The following is a 21198-nucleotide window of genomic DNA, read 5'->3' as shown; positions in this document are numbered from 1 at the left end:
ACATAACATAACATAACAGTCATAGAATTTCAAACACTCTTATGTAAATATATCCAAAAGTAGATAATTAATCATAAAGATGTTTAACCATTGAAATTTAAGGGGGAGGAGGATATTGGAAGGGAGGGAGGAAAAATAAGGAACAAGGCTTTTATTGGGGGAATTTTGGAAATATATAGGGAAAACCACAGGGGGAGGGAAATGGGAAAACATACAGGATTAAACTATTTACAAAAATCGTATCAGACTAGTGAATATTGTAGACTTGCAGATGTTGACACCCATAACATTTGCTATTATTTACATTATTATTTGACTCTGTGAAGACATATTTAAATGCAATAAGAAGCTAAGAATGAAAAAGAGAAGAGAGAGAAAAATAAAGATACAAAAGAAAAAAAGGGGGGGGGAAGGGTTCATTCCATTTACGTTGAGGCATTACTGATGTTTGTAGGCCATAGACTCCATCTTTTGTAGTATGAACTGAAAAGATTATTGTATATTGCATACTTTCTCTCATATTCTTGGTGTTTATTCATTAGCTTAATTATTTCCGAGGTGGTAGGAATAACATTACTTCTCCAGTTTACTGTTAACAGTTGCTTAATAATCAGAAATATATGTATAAATATGGGAACCAAGGCAGGGTCAGTGTCCTCCAAATCTAGGGACAGAAGGGCCATTTGTGGGGAGACTGTAACCTTTGAAGTAGATATTCGATTCAAGAGGTTGTTGATCTCTGACCACATGTTTCCAATTTTAGGACATTCCCATAGGATATGCAATAGGCTACCCTTATGTCCACATCCTCTCCAACAATCAGGAGAGTTTGATTTATCAAATTTGTTTAAACGTACCGGAGTAAGATACCATCTTGATAAAGTTTTATAAAAGGTTTCTTGTAAGATAGTGGAGATGGTGGAGGAGTACGTAGCTTTTAGGCAGTTTTGCCATTTCTCATCAGAGAAACACATCTTTAAATCCTTCTCCCATCTTTCCATGTAGGTTTGCTTACAAAATATATAGTCATCATTTAAGAATCTATATATGTTACTAGTACTCCAGACGCTTTGTTTCTCTAAGTTGCAGAATAGGATACTAATAAAGTCCGGGAGAGGGTAGTTAGTGCTTAGGATTTTCCGGAGGGAGGTCCTCAGAGAAATTAGGAACTTAAAGTCAGAGTCAGGTATATCATATCTTATTTTAATGTCTAAGAATGAGATGAAATCTCTGCCATTGTGTATGTCTTTTATTAGTTTTAGGCCCAAAATATTCCATGTTTCAGGAATGGTCTCATTTGTCATTAAGGCAAGGAATTTTAGGGGGAAATTACTGATTTGTTCAAATTTGGTTAATTTGGATTTTTGCTTGGTAAAGTTTTTCCAGATTGATATAGTGGATGCAATTGTAGGGAAGTTTGGGAGAGGTAGCTTAGGGTTCAGGATATGAAGTAGGATAAGGGATCGCAGGGAAGAGTAGTTATTGAGGGATAATTCCAAATCGAGCCATGGGAGGGTGTGAATGTTTAGAATCCAATTTATACTCTGTTTGATGATATTAGTCTTATAGTAACATAATATGTTGGGTAAGCTGAACCCACCTCTTCTTTTGTGTTTTGTCAGTGTATTCTTGGCAATTCTTGGCTTTTTCTTGTCCCAGATGAACTCATTCAAGAGACTTTGTAGTTTGTATAGATAATTTAATGGGATTAAGAGGGGTATCGTTCTAAAGTAGTATAAAATCTTAGGTAATATAATCATTTTGTATGCCATAATTTTTCCCAACCAACTTATATTGTTCTTGGGCATTTCTGTAATCTTTCTTTGAGTAATCTTAACAAGGTCCTCCATATTTGTTTCCACTAAAGAATCCAGGTTATTGGTAATTTTGATCCCTAAATAGGCAAATGAGTTTTCTTCCCAAGTAAAAGAGGAAACTTTTTTAATGAGACTAATAGTACTAGTTTTAAGGAAAAAGGGAAGAAGTTTAGATTTATTGTTGTTTAATTTATAATAGGAAGCCTTTGAATAGTCATTCAGAATTTTTTGGGCTTCTATGATAGAGTTTAGGGGGTCTGAGAGGGAAAGAATAATGTCATCCGCAAAAAGTCCAATTTTATGATGGCGGTTACTTGTTTTTATACCTAAAATGTTGGAATTGTTTCTGATTAACTCTGCAAGGGGTTCTATAGCCAGAACGAAAAGTAGGGGAGAAAGAGGGCATCCTTGTCTAGTACCATTTGTAATTGGGAAAGGCTTTGATAAGTGATTATTGGTGTATATTTTTGCAGTGGGATTAGAATAGAGGGCCAAAATGGTTTTAACAATTTTTTTGTCGAATCCAAATTTATATAAAGCCAATTCCAAATATTTCCAATTGATTCGATCAAAAGCCTTCTCTGCATCCAATGCCAACAGCAGAGAAGGGATTTTTCTATTGTTGATATGAGAGACTAGATTTATTACTCTCCTTGTACCATCAGAAGTTTGTCGGTTTTCCACGAATCCCATCTGGTCATTATTGACAATATCAGGTAGTATTTTTTTTAACCTGTCCGCGATCAACTTGGCATAGATTTTTACATCAGCATTTATCAAGGATATAGGCCTGTAGTTGCTTACGAGGTCTTCATTTCCCTTTGATTTTGGGATTATAATAATTGTAGCTTCTAGCATTTCTTTAGGAAATGTTCCTGTGTCAGCGGCTTTATTAAAAATATTGACCAGATAGGGGGAGAGAACATGTGGAAAAGCTTTATAGTAGTCATTGGTAAACCCATCTGGCCCCGGGGATTTTTTGGATTTTAAGTTTGATATTGTTCTAATAATTTCTGTATCCGTAAATGGGGAGTTAAGAGTGTCTAGTTGTTGTTTGGAAATTTTGGGAAGTTGAATTCTGTCTAGGAAACTATTAATGGTCGTGTCATCTGGTTGGGAAATTGATGGGTCATTTTTTAGGTTATATAGTTTGATGTAATAGTTGGCGAAAGTTTCAGCAATTTCCTTTGGATGATATGCAAAGGAGCTGTCGGGTTTTGCAACTTTATGAATCCTTTTTTGGATTCTGGCTTGTTTGACTCTTTGCGCCATCAGTCTACTGGGTTTATTGATAGAGGTGTAAAAATTGAAATGCATATTGTGGGAATATTGTTCAAAATCTTTCAATAGTTCAGATTTTAATTCAGCTCTAAGAGTTAAGATTTCCCTGTGGATTGTTGTGGATGGAGAGACAAGTTTTTGTTGAGCTTCTTCCTTCTGTCTGATCATATTTTGTATTGCTGTAACTTTTTCCCTTTGACGTTTCTTATGCTGCGAGGATAATTGGATGAGGCTCCCGCGAATTACCGCTTTATGAGCATTCCATATTACAAAAGGGCACATATTTTCAGTGGAATTTTCATCAAAATATAATTTAATTGACTTTTCAATGTCTTTTTTATATGTTGGGGAGTTTAAGAGGAAAGAGTTACATTTCCATAAAAAATTGTTTGAAGAGAGAGTATTGAGGCATACAACGCATATTATTGGCGAATGATCCGAAAAAGTTTTGGGTAAAATTTCAATTTTTTTTATTTTAGAGATTGTGAATGAGTCCGTTAGTATTAGGTCAATCCGGGAAAATGTGTTGTAGATGTCAGAATAATACGTGAATTCTTTTGATGTAGAGTTTATATATCTAAAGGCATCAAGAAGTTCCTGTCTTTGTAACCAATGTTTCAGACAGTGCTTCTTGTGTCTTGCCTGAGCTGTTGAATCAAGTTCATTGTCTGGGACAAGATTGAAATCACCCAAAAGTATAAGATCGCCTTGTTTGATCTCCTGGACCAACTCGAATAGTTTATCCAGAAAGCCAATTTGGGCGTGGTTGGGAGCATACACATTAACTATAGTGCAGGGATGATTATTTACTAAACAGGTAATGACAATATACCTACCTTCCTTGTCTTTGTTCTCAGTAAGAAGCTTAAAGGACACTGTATCTTTAACCAATATCATTACTCCTGCTCTTTTTCCAACACTTAGTGAGGAGAGAATGTGTGGAAAGTTTTTATTAACGAATTTTGGATGGTCGTCTCTAGTGAATTTCACCTCTTGTAGGCATGCTATATCTGCTTTAGAGTTTCTTAGATCTTTCCAGGTCAGATATCGTTTTCTAGGGGAGTTTAGACCATGGACGTTATAAGAAATGAATTTAACAGTCATGTTTAGGGATGGAAGTAAGGAAGGGGAGGGAAAGGAAAGAAAGAAGAGAAAAGGAAAGAGAAGAGAAGAGAGTAGAGAAAAAAAAAAAAAAAAAAAAATAAATAAATAAATAAATAAATATGCACTAAAGGAAACTTACTTCAAAACTACCATTATAATATGTTATTATAAAATCTGTAAATAACTACAGTGCTTCCAATGAACAATATAACTTTCCCTCAACTAGATAAAATTACTAAGGATGTAAGGTAATAATTTCTAATATATTTTAACTGAACGAAAAACTTCTAGGTTGGATCAGGAGGGAGTCCAATATGGGTGGCAAGCAAACTTTTAATGACAAAAGCAAAAAAGTTCTCCCTGAAGGTATCTCCACAAAACGGGTAAGATAAAACCTTCAAGTAGAGGTCAAAGTTTGTGGAAGAGAAAGGAGACTAAATAATACTTGTCTCCTTTCCCCGTCAAGGAAGAAGTGTTGTCTCTATTAATACTGAAGTAAAACGTGGACAGAGAAAAAATAAAAAAAAGTAGTTTAATCCGAGTAATAGCAGCAACGTGGCCTCTTGTAGATTCTCAGAGTTCAATTCCAGGTGGAAAAGCTCTCAGGGAATAGACTATTTCAAAATCTAGATTTAAGAAAAGATGGTGTAATCCAAGTAGGTGGGATGGTCACCCTTTTTCAGATCTCCTGAAATTATATACATATTAGGTACTTCATATGAAAAATAGTATTTGAACAGAGAGGTCATTAGCGTTGAGTTCTTGGGTCCCCTTCATTATTTAATGAAGAGATAAGTTTTAAGCCATCCTCTGGGGTTTTAATGAGGGTTGTTTTACCATTTAACCAGACAAGAAGTTTAGTGGGGAACCCCCACCTGTAAAGAATACCCCATTCTCGCAGTTGTTTGGTGATGTCGTTAAATCTTCTTCTTGATTCCATTGTCTCCTTGGAGAAGTCGGCAAAGACCTTGATATGATGATAAGGATCCGGTAGTGTCCTGTTCTCTCGTATAAATTTTAGTAAAATCTCCTTTGTGGTAAAGAAATGGAGACGTAGGATAACATCCCTGGGGATGTCTGAAGGAAGAGATTTGGGTTTGGGCAGGCGATGTATCCGGTCAATCATAATCTCTAACTCCGATAAAGATGGTATAACAGATTTAAGAAGTCCCTTAGTGTAGGTTGCCAGGTTATTATTTGTTACTGACTCCGGAACGCCTCTAAGTTTGATGTTATTTCTACGACCACGATCCTCCAAGTCAGCCACTTTGCCCTTTAAAAATTGAACCTGAAGTTGTAGTTCACACTGGTCCTTTGAGAGTATGTCCGCTTTTTCCTCTACTTGGGATATTCTGGCTTCATTAGCATCCAATCTGTTTTTGACTTGTAAAATGTCTTCGCGTAGGATCTTTGTTTGATTTTCGAATGCTAAGACCATATCTTTATTGAAAGCTTTAATAAGGTTTACTAAATAGGAGTCAGAGTCATTTTTCACAAGATTTGGATGAGTTTCACTGCTGTTTAGGATCTTTGATTCAGCAGAAGGTAGTGAAGGTGAATTGTAATCGAGTCTAGGCCTCTGTTTATCGGGACTTAGCGAGTCAAATTCTTCACTAGCGGATGGAGAGGAGTTGTTAAAGTCTCCTATTAGTGCATCATTGCTTATAGTCTGGCCTTTTCTTTTATTAGAACTGGAAGATGATGTTTCCATGTCTGAGATGTTGGATTGTTCTACCTTATTATGAGAGGCGAGATTGAGGAGTGGTGCTTGAGTGCTTTTCATCCCCTGCTCCACACAATCTCTATGGTTTAATCTTGATTGATGTTTAGTTTCTATACCTCCTCCTACATGTGGGACTGTGGCTGCTGAAGCTTCTATTTTGGGGGTGATGGATTTTAGGTTATAGGCAAGATTTTCCTTATCCAGAGTGGTTTTATGTGCCGCCTTCAAGGTGATTTTTTTGGTCATTTTTTATGGTTGGGTTTATCTTCTGCCTTGCTCCTTTATCCATTGCAAAAAGAATTTTTGAAATCAGAGCTATCCCTTTAAATCCGAAATTTGACGTTTTTAATTAAGTCAATTTTGCTGTTACTTCTGCTATGCTGCTTTATTGTGACAGTGCAGCCTCCAGGGAAGAGTACAGAGCAATAGGACTTTTCCAGTAAGGTTTATAACCACTATTTAGGGTGATTATAGGTGGCTATTAGGGAATATTATGGCCAGGACTTATAAAATGGCCGCTCCTCACTGACTCCAACTGTCACTTTCACTTTGTGGTCAGAAGATGGCCGCTGTTCGGACCCCAACTCGGGATCTAGTTGGTTAATATATGTGGCACAGAAGGGGGATTTTAAGATTTCTGTGGGTTTTTCCACATCTCCCCAAGGTCTACAGTAATATTTAGGAGAGGGGGGCACATAAAATTTTACAGGGTACAGGGTTCAGTGTGATCAGTGTAAATGGTATGGGGACAGCGCTGAGCGCTTGTACTCACTAAAACCTGCCGCAGTTTTTTCCTTATATCTTTGGTGTGCCACCTCCGATTTTCATGGGGGTGGTATCAAAATTTTCTGCACCTTCATCTGAGTCCGGAAATCCTGGATGTGGGATGTGAAAATGCTGTCGCAGTACAGGGTCCACAGAGATTAATTCTTCATAGCCTTATTAATGGCTTTGCGCAGAGCCAACAGAACTGACACCGTCGAAGATTTTTGGCTATATCTTCTAAGAGCCTTCACCGATTTTGATGGATATGGTCTTGAAATTCTCCAGATGACCTACTCTGCCTTCCTGGCTACTTTTTTTCCATAAATCCACCAAGAAGTTTAATAAAAAAAGTTGCTTTGGAGTAAGACATTGCTGGTGATTTTTCTACATGTCACCTCCTTGACGTCGCCCCGGCAACCCCTATAATGGCTGCTTTGGTGGCAACAGGCGCTGGACTTTTTGTGGCATGACCTCTGGCCACACTTTCTCTAGTGCTTGAAGTTCTTACATACAATTACATTTAAACAACCTTCCTTAACCCTTGCACTTTACCCATATCTTTGTATGTTTAAACATACATTGATCTTCGTGACGCCCTTTTCTTCCAGCTAATGGTTGTGTTTTTTAAAAAGTATATGCATAAAATGTTTAATTGTTTTTAAATGAATATTAATAAAGAAAATGTGTTTTTATGTTTTTATGACCATTTGTTCAGTTTCCTTTTTTGGGGATTTTATATATATATATATATATATATATATATATATATATATATATATATATATATATATTTAAATCCGAATGGTCCTATTGGTCCAATATACCCCCACACTGATTATTATAATCTTATGATTGCTATACAATATTATTAGTGGTTTTCATATATTTATTGGTGTGGTATGGGTATTGTTCTCCAACAAGTGGTGTTTCTCTTACCTCATGTGCAGGGCATTGCAGCTTCGGCATTCATGGTTACATCTACTCATGTAGCGACAATTAGTAAGTTGCCATGAATACCTAAGCTGCAATGCCCTGCACATGAGGTAAGAAACATGGCTATATATCAGGAGAACTATACTACATTTGTAATTGTATGAAAAACAGGAGGAAAGGGAGTACAATGTGCAAATATTTTTATTATCAAAATAAGGGGGGGGGGGGAGAAGGGGCTCTGGTGAATACACATAAAAATTGGGTGCTTAATAACATAACAGAGGGAGGGACTTGAAATGGGCATACAATACATGATATACACATGATCAAACTCATAAATCTTTAAGGGGTACAGTCACATCAGAATTGCATATATACAGACAAGATCTTACATTAAAGTGACTAGTGCATATAAATCAACATGTCTCCAAAAAGAAGATTTCTGGGTACTAATCGTAAAATCTCTTTCTCAGAGTCTTCATTTGAGGACACAGGAAACCATAGGGTATATGCTGCTGCCACTAGGAGGTGACACTAGGCAAAAAAGTAGATTTTGGCTACTCACCTTAAAATCTCTTTCTTGGAGCCTTCATTGGGGGACACAAGACCATGGGTTGTATGCTGCTGCCACTAGGAGGCGACACTATGCAAAAAAGGTTAACTCCTCCTATGCAGTATACACCCACCAACTGGCAATTGTACCTCAGTTAGTGAGAAAGCAGAAGGAGAAAATAATAGGAAATAAACAATTTTACAGAAAGTCAACAGTAGAATCAACCGTTAACAGTAACAGGTAACCAACACAAGGGCGGGTGCTGTATCCCCCCAATGAAGGCTCCAAGAAAGATTTTACGGTGAGTACCCAAAATCTATTTTTATTTATCGCTTCATTGGGGGACACAGAAGACATGGGACGTCCTAAAGCAGTCCCATGGGTGGGTATATTATCACTCTCAGGGCTGACCTCGGGCCACTGCAGCCTGCAGAACCCATCCACCGAGGGCTTGCATCTGAGTAAGCATAGGTGTGAACCCTGTAGAACTTAGTGAAGGTGTGAAGTGAAGACCAGGTTGCTGCCTTGCAAAGCTGCAACGCTGAGGCCTGGTGGCAGACCGCCCAGGAGGCCCCCACCACCCTGGTGGAATGGGCCGTAATCCTGAGTGGGCGTGCTCTGCCCGTTACCCGGTAGACTTCCAAGACGGCAGAGCGGATCCATCAAGCAATGGAGGACTTGGAAGCGGGAAGACTTCTCCGTGGACCAGATGGAAGCTCGAACAGAGAATCTGAGTTTCTGAAGCGAGACGTCCTTGAAATTTACAGGCGGAGGGCCCTAACAAAGTCCAGCTTGTGGAGAAGAATCTCACGAGGGTAAGAAGGGTTCGGGCAGAAAGAGGGAAGGACAATGTCTTCATTGAGGTGGAAAGAGGAGACCATCTTAGGAAGAAAGGATGGGACTGGCCGAAGAACTACCTTATCCTGGTGGAAGACGAGATAGGGAGAATGGCAGGAAAGTGCCGCAAGTTCAGAAACACGATTGACGTGATGGCTACTAAGAAGGCGACCTTCCAGGAGAGGAAAGATAGAGACACCTCTTGTAGGGGTTCAAAGGGGGAATGCTGGAGAACAGACAGGACCAAGGTAAGGTCCCAAGGCTTTACTGGAGGCTGGTAGGGGGGGGGGGGGGAACAGAATGGGCGGCCCCCTTAAAGGAAAGTGCGAACCTGTGAGTGAAAGGCAATCTTCTTCTGGAAGAGGATGGAAAGCGCTGACACTTGACCCTTAAGGGAGCTGAGAGCCAGACCCGCATCAAGACCGGACTACAGAAAAGACAGCAGAACAGGTAAGGAGAAGGGCATGGTCGCAATCTGATTAGATTCACACCAGCGGAAATAGGACTTCAACGTACGGTGGTAGATGCGGGAGGAAGAGGGTTTCCGTGCTCTGATCATTGTTTGGACAACTCGGTCAGAGTGTCCCGAGGAAGTTAGTACTGCTGCTGAGGAGAGCCATAAGATGAAATACTTAATTAACCTCTGGACATAGAGCACTGTGAGAAGTGTGTTCAATTAAATCAATTCTCTATACATAAGCCAGTCACTCTTAAGAGCAAGCCAAGATGGCCACCGATGACATCACAGACCAAACCATCAGCATGGATCCACCAGATGACGTCCCTCCCATCACCATGGTATCATCCACTGAAGTCAGACCCGCCCATCAACAGCAACACGGATCTCCCCATTGGCTAGCCCATGAACTGTCCCACTAAATGGGCATATCTGAACTTGTGTACGCCCCTAGCCTATATCAAGAGGACGCATGCTCTGTACTCGCTCTGTTCGGTGCCATTTTTACTGTGACCAAGAAGAGATCTCATATCCGACTGTGTCTGGTGTGAATTCTTTATGCATGCACTTGCTATATACCAATTAGGCCAGGCAGTAGGCAACTAGTGATCTTTGATTAAGAGTTCACCTCAACACTGCGGCTTCAACAGCCATGCCATTAAATTAAGCGACTGTGAATTCTGGTGGAAGATTGGTCCTTGAGCGAGAAGGTCCTGAATGTCTGGGAGTCTCCACGGGACGTAGGCGAAAAGGTGCACAAGTTGTGAATACTAAGGCCGACGGGGCCGATCCGAGGCCACAAGAATTACCGGAACTCCTTCTGACTTGATCTTCTTGATTAGTCTGGGGATGAGCGGAAGCGGGGGAAAGAGATACATAAGGGAGAATTGTGACCAAGGGATCACTAGGGCATCCGTTGCGACCGCCAGTGGATCTCTTGCCCTGGAAACAAACCGGGTTCCACCTTGTGGTTTCACCTGGAGGCCAAGTGGTCCACATCGGGGGTCCCCCACCTGAGGCAAATTTGCTCGAAGATGGTTGGATTGAGGGACGATTCTCCCGCAGCGAGACCCTCTCGGCTGAGAAAGTCGGCGGCCCTATTGTCCATTCTGAAATGTAGATGGCTGAAATCGCTGGGACGTGTTGCTCGGCCCAGCTGAGAATGAGACACCTCCTCCATCGCTGCTCGGCTTCAGGTTCCTCCTTGGTGGTTCATGTAGACCACCGTCGTCGCGTTGTCGGACTGAACTCTAATTGGATGTCCGAAGAGCAGGGTCTCCCAGTGTGAGAGGGTCAGTCGGACCGCCTTGAGCTCCAGAATGTTTATAGGAATTGTCGATTCCGGCACAGTCCAGCAACCCTGGACTGTGAGGTTCTGAATTGTGGCTCCCCAGCCTAAGAGTCTGGCATCTGTCATAATGACCTTCTATCGACGGGGAAGAAATGATCTCCCGTGAAAGATGAGGGGGGAACGTTTCCACCACTCCACCGACTCCCTGACTTGTAGAGGGAGCACAACTGGGCGATCCAGCGACTGAAGAGACCTGTCCCACCTTGATAGGAGGAAACCCTGGAGAGGACGAGAAAGTAAGTGGGCGAAAGACACCGCTTCTATTGACGCCACCATCTTCCCGAGAATGCTCATGCAATACCGGAGAGAGCAAGGAGGAGGGTGTTGGCGGTTCCGAATTCCCTTGAGAATAGCTGAGTGTTTGTCTTCGGGTAGGAGAACCTTTGCCTGTGCAGTGTCGAACACCATCCCGAGAAAGTAGATGCGTTGTGCCGGGATAAGAGATGAATTTGGTTTGTTGATCAACCAGCCAAGACGGGCTAGAGTATCTAGGATGATCCTGAGGCTTTCGCGACACTCTGCGGCCAAGGTAGCCTTGACCAAAATGTTGTTCAGATAAGGGATGGCAAGGATTCCCTGGGTCCGAAGAATAGCCATGACGGTTGCCATTATCTTGGTGAAAACTCTGGGCGCTGTTGAAAGCCCGAACAGGAGAGCTGTGAATTGAAAATGGTGATCCTGAACCGCGAAGCGTAAGAATCTCTGATGAGCTGGGAAAATCAGAATGTGAAGGTAGGCATCTTGGATGTCCACCGAACAGAGGAACTCCCCAGGTTCCATGGATGCTATAACTGAGCGAAGAGACTCCATACGGAAGTGGCGGAGACTGACACGCCTGTTGAGCCGCTTCAGATCCAGAATGGGGCGGATGGTGCCGTTATTTTTTGGAACTACAAAAAGGTTTGAATAAAAACCCTGAAACCAGTCTTGCGTGGGGACGAGGGTGATAACCCCGGAATCTCGCATGGACTGGATGGCCGCAAAGAATCCCCTGGTGAGGGAGGGATCCTTGGAAGGATGAGACTCGAAGTGTGGACGTGGGAGTGAAGAAAATTCTATCTTGTAGCCATAAGAGACGACGTCTCGGACCAAAGCGTTGTCTATCAGGGAAAGCCACACGCTTCTGAACATCCGGAGGCAACCGCCGACCCTGGCGGAGAATCCGGGAATGGGAGCCCAGTCATGCGGAGGAGAATCTATTGGATCTGGAGTTGGAAGGCTTGGACTGCTGACCGCAGGAATGCCAAGAACACCAAGAGGGTGTTGCCTTAAATGAGGGCTTCCGTCTTTCCTGACGTACTGGCGACCGCTCCCGACGGGTGCTGTTGTTGGCAGAAAATTGGCGAAAGGGAAGAGGCCGCCTTTTAGGAGGGGCTCGAGGGACCTTTCGCTGAGGAAGGAAGGTACTCTTACCCCCTGTCGCATCAGATGATTTTGTCTAGCTTTTTTCCGAATAGTCTGGCCCCCAGAAAGGGGAGACTGGTGAGGGACTTCTTGGAGGCTGAATCCGCGTTCAATGCCTTAAGCCACAAAGCCCTGCGAATTGTAGCAATGTTGTTACCAGCTGCCAGGGCTGCGGAGGCAGCGGAGGGAAGTGGTAATCAGGTGCTTTCCGGCATGGGCGATCTGATTTGCCAAATCTGCTAACTCAGGCCCGGGAGCGTCAGACAGTATACCACGTCAAAGTAGTTTTGCCCAGGCGGAGATAGCCTTGGAGACCCAGGTGGATGCAAAGGCTCAGCAGATGGACGATACAGAGGCTTCAAAGGCCGACTTGGCTAGAGATTCTATGGTTATGTCAGAAGGGTCCTTAAAGGAGGCACCGTCAGAGGGGTAAGGTGGTACTAGAAGAAAGTTGGGAGACTGGAGGGTCCACTGAGGGAGACACTAACCACTTACGAAGAAGTTCAGGCGCAAAGGGATAGAGGATTTGTGCTTGCTTGCATTTCTAAAAACGTTTGTCAGGATGTTCCCACGGTTTAGAAAAAATGTCAAATTCCTTGTGATTTTCAAAGACCTTTGGAGGCTTTCTGGTCTTATTAAAGGGAACCGACTGACTGGTGGGGGTCGGTTCTACGTCCTTTACCTCTAGGTTCTCATTAATGGCAATAATCTGACTGTCCATCATGCTGCTAGGCCATAGCAATGTCCGTTAGGCATGATTAAAAAGTAGTCTTGTCATCTAAAGTCCTTGTTTGAATTAAGATATGTGCGTATTGTTCTAACCAGGTCTAGTTTGTTTAGTGTTGTTTCTATGGTATGAGGTAGTGTTGAACAAAACGAGGAAAGAATGATTTTCTCGCTTAGGCTAAGTTCACATTTCCGTTGTTTTGCATCAGTCACATGCGTTGCTTGATGCATGTAACTGATGCGTTGTACAACGGATGACAACGGATGACAAAGAAAAGAATTTCATTGTCGGACTCCGTTGTGTGCGGGGGGCGGAGTTGAGGACGTCAGTGCCGCGGTCTGCATGGCTGGGGACAGGTGAGTGAGTGTGTGTGTCTACATGCGTGTGTACATGCGGAGTGCGGGAGGGGGCGGGGCGCAAGGGGGCGGAAACGAGAAAGGCCGTGGAGCTGAGGACGTCAGTGCCGCGGGGACGAGTGTGTGTGTGTGTGTGTGTGTGAGAGTGTGTGTGTACACATGCGGAGTGCGGGAGGGGGCGGAGCCGAGTGGGGAAGTGTCGGCCTCCTTGCACACTGTATCCAGGGTAAATATCGGGTAACTAAAAGCAAAGCACTTTTTGCTTGGTTACCCGATATTTATCTTGGATACCAGCATACACTGCTTAGCGCGGGCTCCCTGCACCCGTAACCACTGTAAATATCGGGTAACTAACCAAAGCGCATTGCTTGGTTACCCGATGTGTATCCTGGCTACGGGGGCAAGGAGCCAGAGAGAACATGCGCAGCAAAATCCTACGGATCGCGCTGCTTAAAAAACGTTACAAGCTGCGTTGCTCCCGCCCGGCGGTCAGTTAAAAAACGACTGACCGCGACGCAGCGGATGCAACGCAGCATCATCAGTCGCAATCCGTCACTAATAGAAGTCTATGGGGAAAAACAGGATTCCTGCAAAATATTTTGCAGGATACCGTAATTCCTCTAGGCGACGGATTGTGACTGATGCAAAACAACGGAAGTGTGAACTTAGCCTTATGTGAAATGATGAAACTACCTTGGGGAGGAAAGTAATTACCGGTCATAGTACGACTACATCTTAATGCATATATAATTAGAAATGTGGCATGACCTGAGCAATGGTGAATTTCCGACCTAGACCTATAATATAATGGCTACTAGGATCATGACTTTCCTTGTAGTGTTAGGTGTTGAATTGGCTCAAAAGTTGGCTTTGTAGTTCATTGAAGACTAATTTTGATGCCAGATTTCTATTATTGGTTGGTCAGGGGACTATAATGAGCTAATTCCTTTAGGAATGTTAGGACTTGAGATAGATAGGCTATGTTTTCTGATAAAGTATAGACAGGACATAAATTAGATTTGTCCTAGGAGGAAACTGAGAACTAACCCGGAGTCTAGCTCAGACTGAACGAAAACTAGAAGACTGGATAGTGTGAATGATAAAAGGAGCAACGTTGTTTGATTGACACCAACTAAAAAGTGCTTTACAGCTACGGTGGTAAATTTTTTTTATGTTACTGGTGTTCTGACCTTGATCATGGTCTGTATGACTGAGTCGGATAAACCTAATTCCTTTAGAACGGTGGCCCCAACAGCTATGCCGTTGTTTAAGAAACTATGAATTCTGATGACAGAGCGGGCCTTGGAAGAGAAGGACTTGACAATCTGAGCGTTTTAATGGCGCATCTTCTATCATATTCATGATTTGCGTGTACCCTCCTAGTCAGTCTGGTCTTATTAGTATAACTGGTACCTCATCTGTCTTAATTTTTACTATTCTGGGGATTAGTGAAAAAAGGAAGAAAATAGGTACGGCAGTGTGAACTGTGACCATGATGTTCCTAGTGCATTAGATGCCACTGTGAGGGAGTTGTGTGTACCGGATACCAAACAGAGACTTTATTGTTGTTTCTGGATATGATTAGGTCAACATCTGGCTTGTTCCAATATTGGCCTATCTGATTAAAAACTGTGGAGTGTAGTGACTATTTTCCTGATGTCAGGCCTTCATGGCTTAGGTAATCTGCCGCCCAAATCTCTACTCTTGGGCTGTGACCTGCTGAACTTTGTTACGTGGTTCTCTGCAGGTTAGTATCCTTGATATTTTTACCATGACTCTCAGGCTTCTGGTGTCCTTGGTGAATTACATACTGTACAGCTTATGGCTTTGTCCCATAGTATACAGATTGTTCAATTTGATAGTGACTGCAAACGATAATGATCCCGAGCGAGGCTTCGTAAATCTCCCGACATTGAAGGATGAAGTTTTCAGGAAAACCGCTTCCCAACCTGCGAGGCTGGCGTGATCACTACCTAGTGAACAGGAAGGAATGAATGACTGTGTAGAAAAAAGTGGTGACTGTAGCCACCACCTTAGGGACTGATGAACCTGTGACTACGTTGACTTGTTTCACATATAAATAAATGCTAATTGTAAAGTCCCCGTCACACACATAGATAAATCTTTGGCAGATCTGTGGTTGCAGTGAAATCATGGACATATTGTTCCATTTGTACACAGCCACAAACCTGGCACTGATTGTCCACAATTTCACTGCAACCACAGATCTGCCGCAAATTTATCTCTTTAAGGTTCTGCTGTTAAATTGGCTGAACTAAAGCGTGTGGGAGTCAGCCACCATCTTCCTAGATATTTACATGTCAGTTCAGACAGGAACAGATCTGTACTGTATGGGTAGTCGACTATCTTGTAGTAATCCTTATGTCTTCTCTTCTGTAAGGAACAGTTTAGCTTGAACCCTGTAGATAGCACACTCAGCAATATTAGACGCTGTTTGGGAATCATGGACGATTGTGTTGTGTTGATTATCCACACGTCTAAACTAGGCTTTCTGTGGTGATATCCAGACTTTGAAGACCTGATTGATGAGATGGACCTTTGATGAGTATGTCGTCTAGATAAGTATAACTATGATTCTTCTGGCTCTGAGGATGGTCTATGTTGCTGATACTTGTGTGACGACTCCGAGAGCACTTGTTAGACCGAAGATTAGTGCAATAAATTTAAATGTGTCTGGTCTTCAGCAAAGCGCAAGAATCTTTGATGTCTGTGGTAGATGGTATGTGTAAGCACTCATCTCAGATCTCTATTGAGCCCATAAATTCTTAAGGATCCATCTGTGATATCACTGCTTGAAGAGGCTCCATCTTGAAGTGGAGTATGCGATAAATTGAATTTACGCAGTGGGATCCAGAATAGGGCGTACTGTTCTCTTTCTTTGGCACAACTAAATCTTAAAAGGATTGTCCCACCTGGAAGGTGGAACAATATGAATAACAGATACCAGATTGACAGGATGACCAACAGGACCAAGGCGAGGGGGTTTTATTTAGGCAAAAGATATTAATAACCCTGGTAGGGGGCTACAATGCATGCGAGTGCAAATGATATGCAAATACTGGAAAGACAATGGTATAATATGCACTGATGGGCAATAGGGGACAATACTGGGAATAGTTTAGGCAGAAGTAATCCAGAAAAAGCCTTATTGAGGCGCTACAATACAAGTAAGTGCAAGTGGTATACAGACACTGGAATGACAGACCTATAATATGCACTAATAGGCATTAATGGGAATAGTTAAGGCAAAAGTACTGCTAAGGAGCTACAATGCCTGCAGGTGGAGGATGTGTAGTGACACTGAAATAACAGTCGTCTGATATACACTGAGTAGCAATGGGGGAGAATGCTGGGAATGATTGGAGCAAAGACAGTCCCGCCCACCCCTCCCCCCGCTCTGAGTGCGACCAGAAGCAACTTAAAATGGTAACTTATGTAATTGGTATGTATCCAATGAGCAGTTCAAGAAGGTACCAAGAGGTCTGTCCAAGCTGAGATTTAAGTCTATCCTTAAGCACTGTAGCCAAGTTAGGTATAAATAAAGACCATGTTTCAAAGAAACGCTTAGTCAACTTCTCCTTATTCGACAGTGCATCCAGCCAGTCCATTTTGAATATGAACATTAGTTTTGTTTGGATAAATGCTAGAGAGGGTGCTTCAGGATTTACCCAGAGATGTAGGATACTTTTCCTAGTGGCCGAGGCCCAAATAGTTAACATTGCCCTGGTACCTCTCGGAAGACTTTGTTGAGCCTCCTCCAACATGTTAAAAATCGCCCACTGTGGTGTCAGAGCAAACTGAATATTGTAAGTGTTTTGTAAGACTGAGTGAACGCTTCTCCATACTCCCTGTATCTGAACACAGTCCCATAAGTGGTGAAACAGGTCAGTGTCTCTTATGCCACATTTAGAACAAGAGTATAAGGCATTTGTGTCCATTTTTGATTGAATTTTTGGAGTAATATATGCTCTATGTAGAATCATCAAGGCCATATCTGTGTAGCTACTGAACGACAGAAATTTACGTTGCAACAGCGTGGCTTGTAAAAAATCCTTTACCTCGAACTCTGGCATGTCTACCTTCCATTTTGCTGGACCTGTTGTTTTCCCCTCCCATGTCCAAACTGTACGCAACATTGAATAAACCTGACTAGTCGAGGACGCCTGGCTTCTTGCCCTCCTAAGAAAGTTTTCCACACTTCCTCCAAGATCTCCCTTTGGCTTGTCAACAAGATATTTTTGTGCCAAGCTACGCGCCTGAAGAAAAAGAAAAGGCTGACCCACAAAAGCTGGAAATCGGTGTGCCGCCTTCTCGTAAGAAAGCAACGACCAATCAGGCTCCATTAGATCTGCAGCATAAGCACAACCCTGCATTGACAATGTTTCATAAATCCTCGGAGGGCGACCCTGGAGGAATCTCGGATTTCCAATAAAGGGTTGAAATGGGGAACTTGAAGTGTTAATTTTACCAAGTTTCCTCACCTTCCTCCATGTTTGTATAGTATGCCATAGTGTTGGATGATCCCTAACCTCACTCGGTATTTCCTCGTTCCCTAAATGCAGCAATGCTGTTAACGAGACTTGTGAACATAGCTGTTGTTCCAATTGTACATTGGCAAAGTGAGATACTCCTCGCACCCAGTCCACCACATATCTCAAATTTGCTGCTAGATTATATCTGCCCAGATCTGGAAGATTTATGCCCCCTGCCCCTTTTGGTAATTGAAGCTTGATTAAGCTGATCCTAGTACGCCCCTTGTGCCCCCAAATGAATTTTCCAAAGGATGAATTTAGTAGCTTAATATCTGATTTGCGTAGAAGCAACGGGAGAGTCTGAAATAAGAACATTATTTTGGGGAATGCTACCATTTTAATTAAGTGACATCGGCCCGAAAAGGATATTTTCAGATGTTTCCAAGATTGGAGTAGATGTATTAATGAATTTATAAGAGGCTTATAATTAATTTGATATAGTAACAAGGGGTTTGCTGGGAGCTGAATCCCCAAATATTTAATGGACCTGGTACACCACTGGAAGGGAAATAAGTTGTTATCAATTTTACCCGATTTGTACATTGCCAATGCCTCAGTTTTTTTGTAATTTACCCTGAAGCTTGAGGCCTTTCCAAAATTATTCAATGTGTTCATTATCTCTGGAATCGCTTGAGAGGGATTGGCAATAAACAATAAAATATCATCAGCAAAAGCCAAAAGTTTAATTGTTGTCCCACCGACTCTCATGCCCTGAAATATTGCTAAATTATGTAGGGTCCTCAACATTGGGTCCAGAGCCAGATTAAACAATAAAGGTGACAAGGGACACCCCTCCCTCATTCCCCTCTGTACCTCAAATGGCTCAGAGAATGTATTATTTATAGATAGTCTGGATTTGGGTTCTGTGTATATCATCTTGACTGCTTCGCAAAACTAGGATCCCACCTGGCGACATGCCAAAAGATTATGTAAATAGGCCCAAGAGACCCTGTCAAAGGCCTTGTCCGCATCAAGGCTAACTACTATATGTTTGGTACATCTATGCTTCCTGCTATAAGAGAGAGCCCCAATAGCCGTCCTGATGTTATAGGTGATGGATTTCCCGTGCACGAATCCCGTTTGGAAGGGCAGAATAAGATCTGGAATCACTTGTTGTAATCTACCAGCTAGTATTTTAGTAAAGATTTTAAAATCAGAGTTGAGTAATGAGATGGGTCTGTATCCCTCCACCTGTAGTGGGTCTTTTCCTGGCTTAGGTAATACTATAATGTTTGCCTCATTGAACCTGTCGGGAATTATTCTATCTGTGACTATCTTATTATACACTGCACATAGATGAGGACCGATAGAGGCTCCCAAGATCTTATAATATTCGTTACTAAATCCGTCGGGCCCTGGGCTTTTGGCTAGTTTAAGAGTGCCAATAGTTTTTACTATTTCTGAAATATTTATAGGGGCGTTTAGTACTACTCTTTGTTCCTCTGTCAAGATGGGCGCTACGGTACCATGGATAAAATCAGCTTCCCCGTCAACCTCCCTCGGTTCCGCCTCATACAGCGAGCCAAAGAATGCCCTGAACTCCTCCACTATTTCCTCATCTTTTGTTACCATGGTACCATCTTTCTTTTTAATTTTGTGGATTCTAGTGGTGGTTCGAAAGGGTTTGGTTAAAGAAGCTAGTAATTTCCCAGGTTTGTTGCCCCATTTAAAGTATTTATGTTTCTGGTAGTCCAGGTTACTAAGTGCCATCTCATGGGCCAAGGTGTCCGCCGCCTCCTTGGCCTCTAAGAAATGTTGTTTTGTCGCATCCGTGTTGTTATTTTTAAAATCTTTATATGCCTGCGTGAGAAGTTTTCGTGCTGATATAGTTTGTTCCAGGAGCTTTTTTCTCTTATGGCTGACATATGATATTATCTGACCTCTTACTACTGCCTTGGAGGCAGCCCAATACAAACCAGCGTCCCCACTATGCTCGTGATTATCCTTCTCATAAAAGCTCCAGTAGTTTTGTAAAGAAGCTTTGAAATCCTCAGATTGATATAAATAGGAAGGAAACCTCCACCTTCTTTCCCGTAGTATTGTGGTAGATAATAACAAATTAAAAGTAACCGGTGCATGATCCGAAATACAGATGTCTAGGATGTTGGAGGAAAGTAAATGTGGCATCAGTGCTGGGCTTAGTAGCCAATAGTCAATCCGTGTATGTAAGTCATGGACATGTGAATAAAATGTATAGTCTTTATCTATTGGGTGCTGCATGCGCCATGTGTCTATTAGTCCCAATTGATTGACGAGATATTGCAAACCACTATGGAGCGCCAATAGAGGTGATGGCTGGGGACTTGACCTGTCTTAAATTCCATCATGAGCCTCATTGAAATCTCCGCCTACAATTAAATTAGTCATATCCCAACCTGTGATACTTTCGATCAATCTGGCTCTGAACTGTGGATCAGGAATATTTGGTGCATATATATTTGCTAAGTTGTAGATAGTGCCCTCTATCTTCACTTTCACCAATAATAATCTCCCCATAGGGTCCTCTGAAACCTCCAGAACTTCATGACTAATATGCTTATTGATCAATATAGCTACCCCTCTTTGTTTTCTCGTAAATGACGCTTCTGCGCATACGGCATATTTTCTGCTGTGAAGAAATGGGTGATTGCCCTTCATCCAGTGTGTTTCCTGTAAGAAGACAATATGGCAATTTAAACGATGTAGATAATTTAAAACTTTTTTCCTCTTAATAGGAGAGTTTAACCCGTTAACATTCCAGGAGCACCAATACAGCGATTTAATCGTGGACACATTTGTGCTCTCTGTGTTAGTCATTTATCCTATTCCAGAAGGAGGAATTAATTGTAAAATTATAAACAACCTATTTGGGTTCCCTCGTCCATCCCAGCGAGTAAACGCGACAACCCATATGAGAGCTAAACTAAAGGTACGCACGCAGAGCCCCCTAACCCCTTCCCATCTAAACAAAAACCTTAATCTAATGGCAATGTCACCTGCCTCTCTGGCAGTCCTGACACTGAAAAAAAAAAGGAAAAACAGAATGAACATCAGAACTGTAGCACAGTGACGTCTCCGATTTAAGTGTCTGTGTTGACTGCTGGCGAAGCTCCATTTTCCTGAAGAAGGTAATTTAAAGCCAACTTAGGATCTTCAAAAGTCCAATTCTTTCCCTCTGTAGTGAAGCGTAGAACAGCAGGATACAGTAGACTGAAGCGAATATTTTTTTCCGCCAATAGTTTGCATACTGGATTGAAGGCTTTGCGTCTTGTTGTCAAGGCTGCTGAGTAATCTTGGAACAAAAGCAGTTTAGAGTTATTGTAGGTAAGTGAGCGATTTTTTCTAAATGCTGTCAGCA

Source organism: Anomaloglossus baeobatrachus, unplaced genomic scaffold, assembly GCF_048569485.1.
Source record: "Anomaloglossus baeobatrachus isolate aAnoBae1 unplaced genomic scaffold, aAnoBae1.hap1 Scaffold_2503, whole genome shotgun sequence".
Lineage (NCBI taxonomy): Eukaryota > Metazoa > Chordata > Amphibia > Anura > Aromobatidae > Anomaloglossus > Anomaloglossus baeobatrachus.
This window is presented reverse-complemented; position numbering follows the sequence as displayed.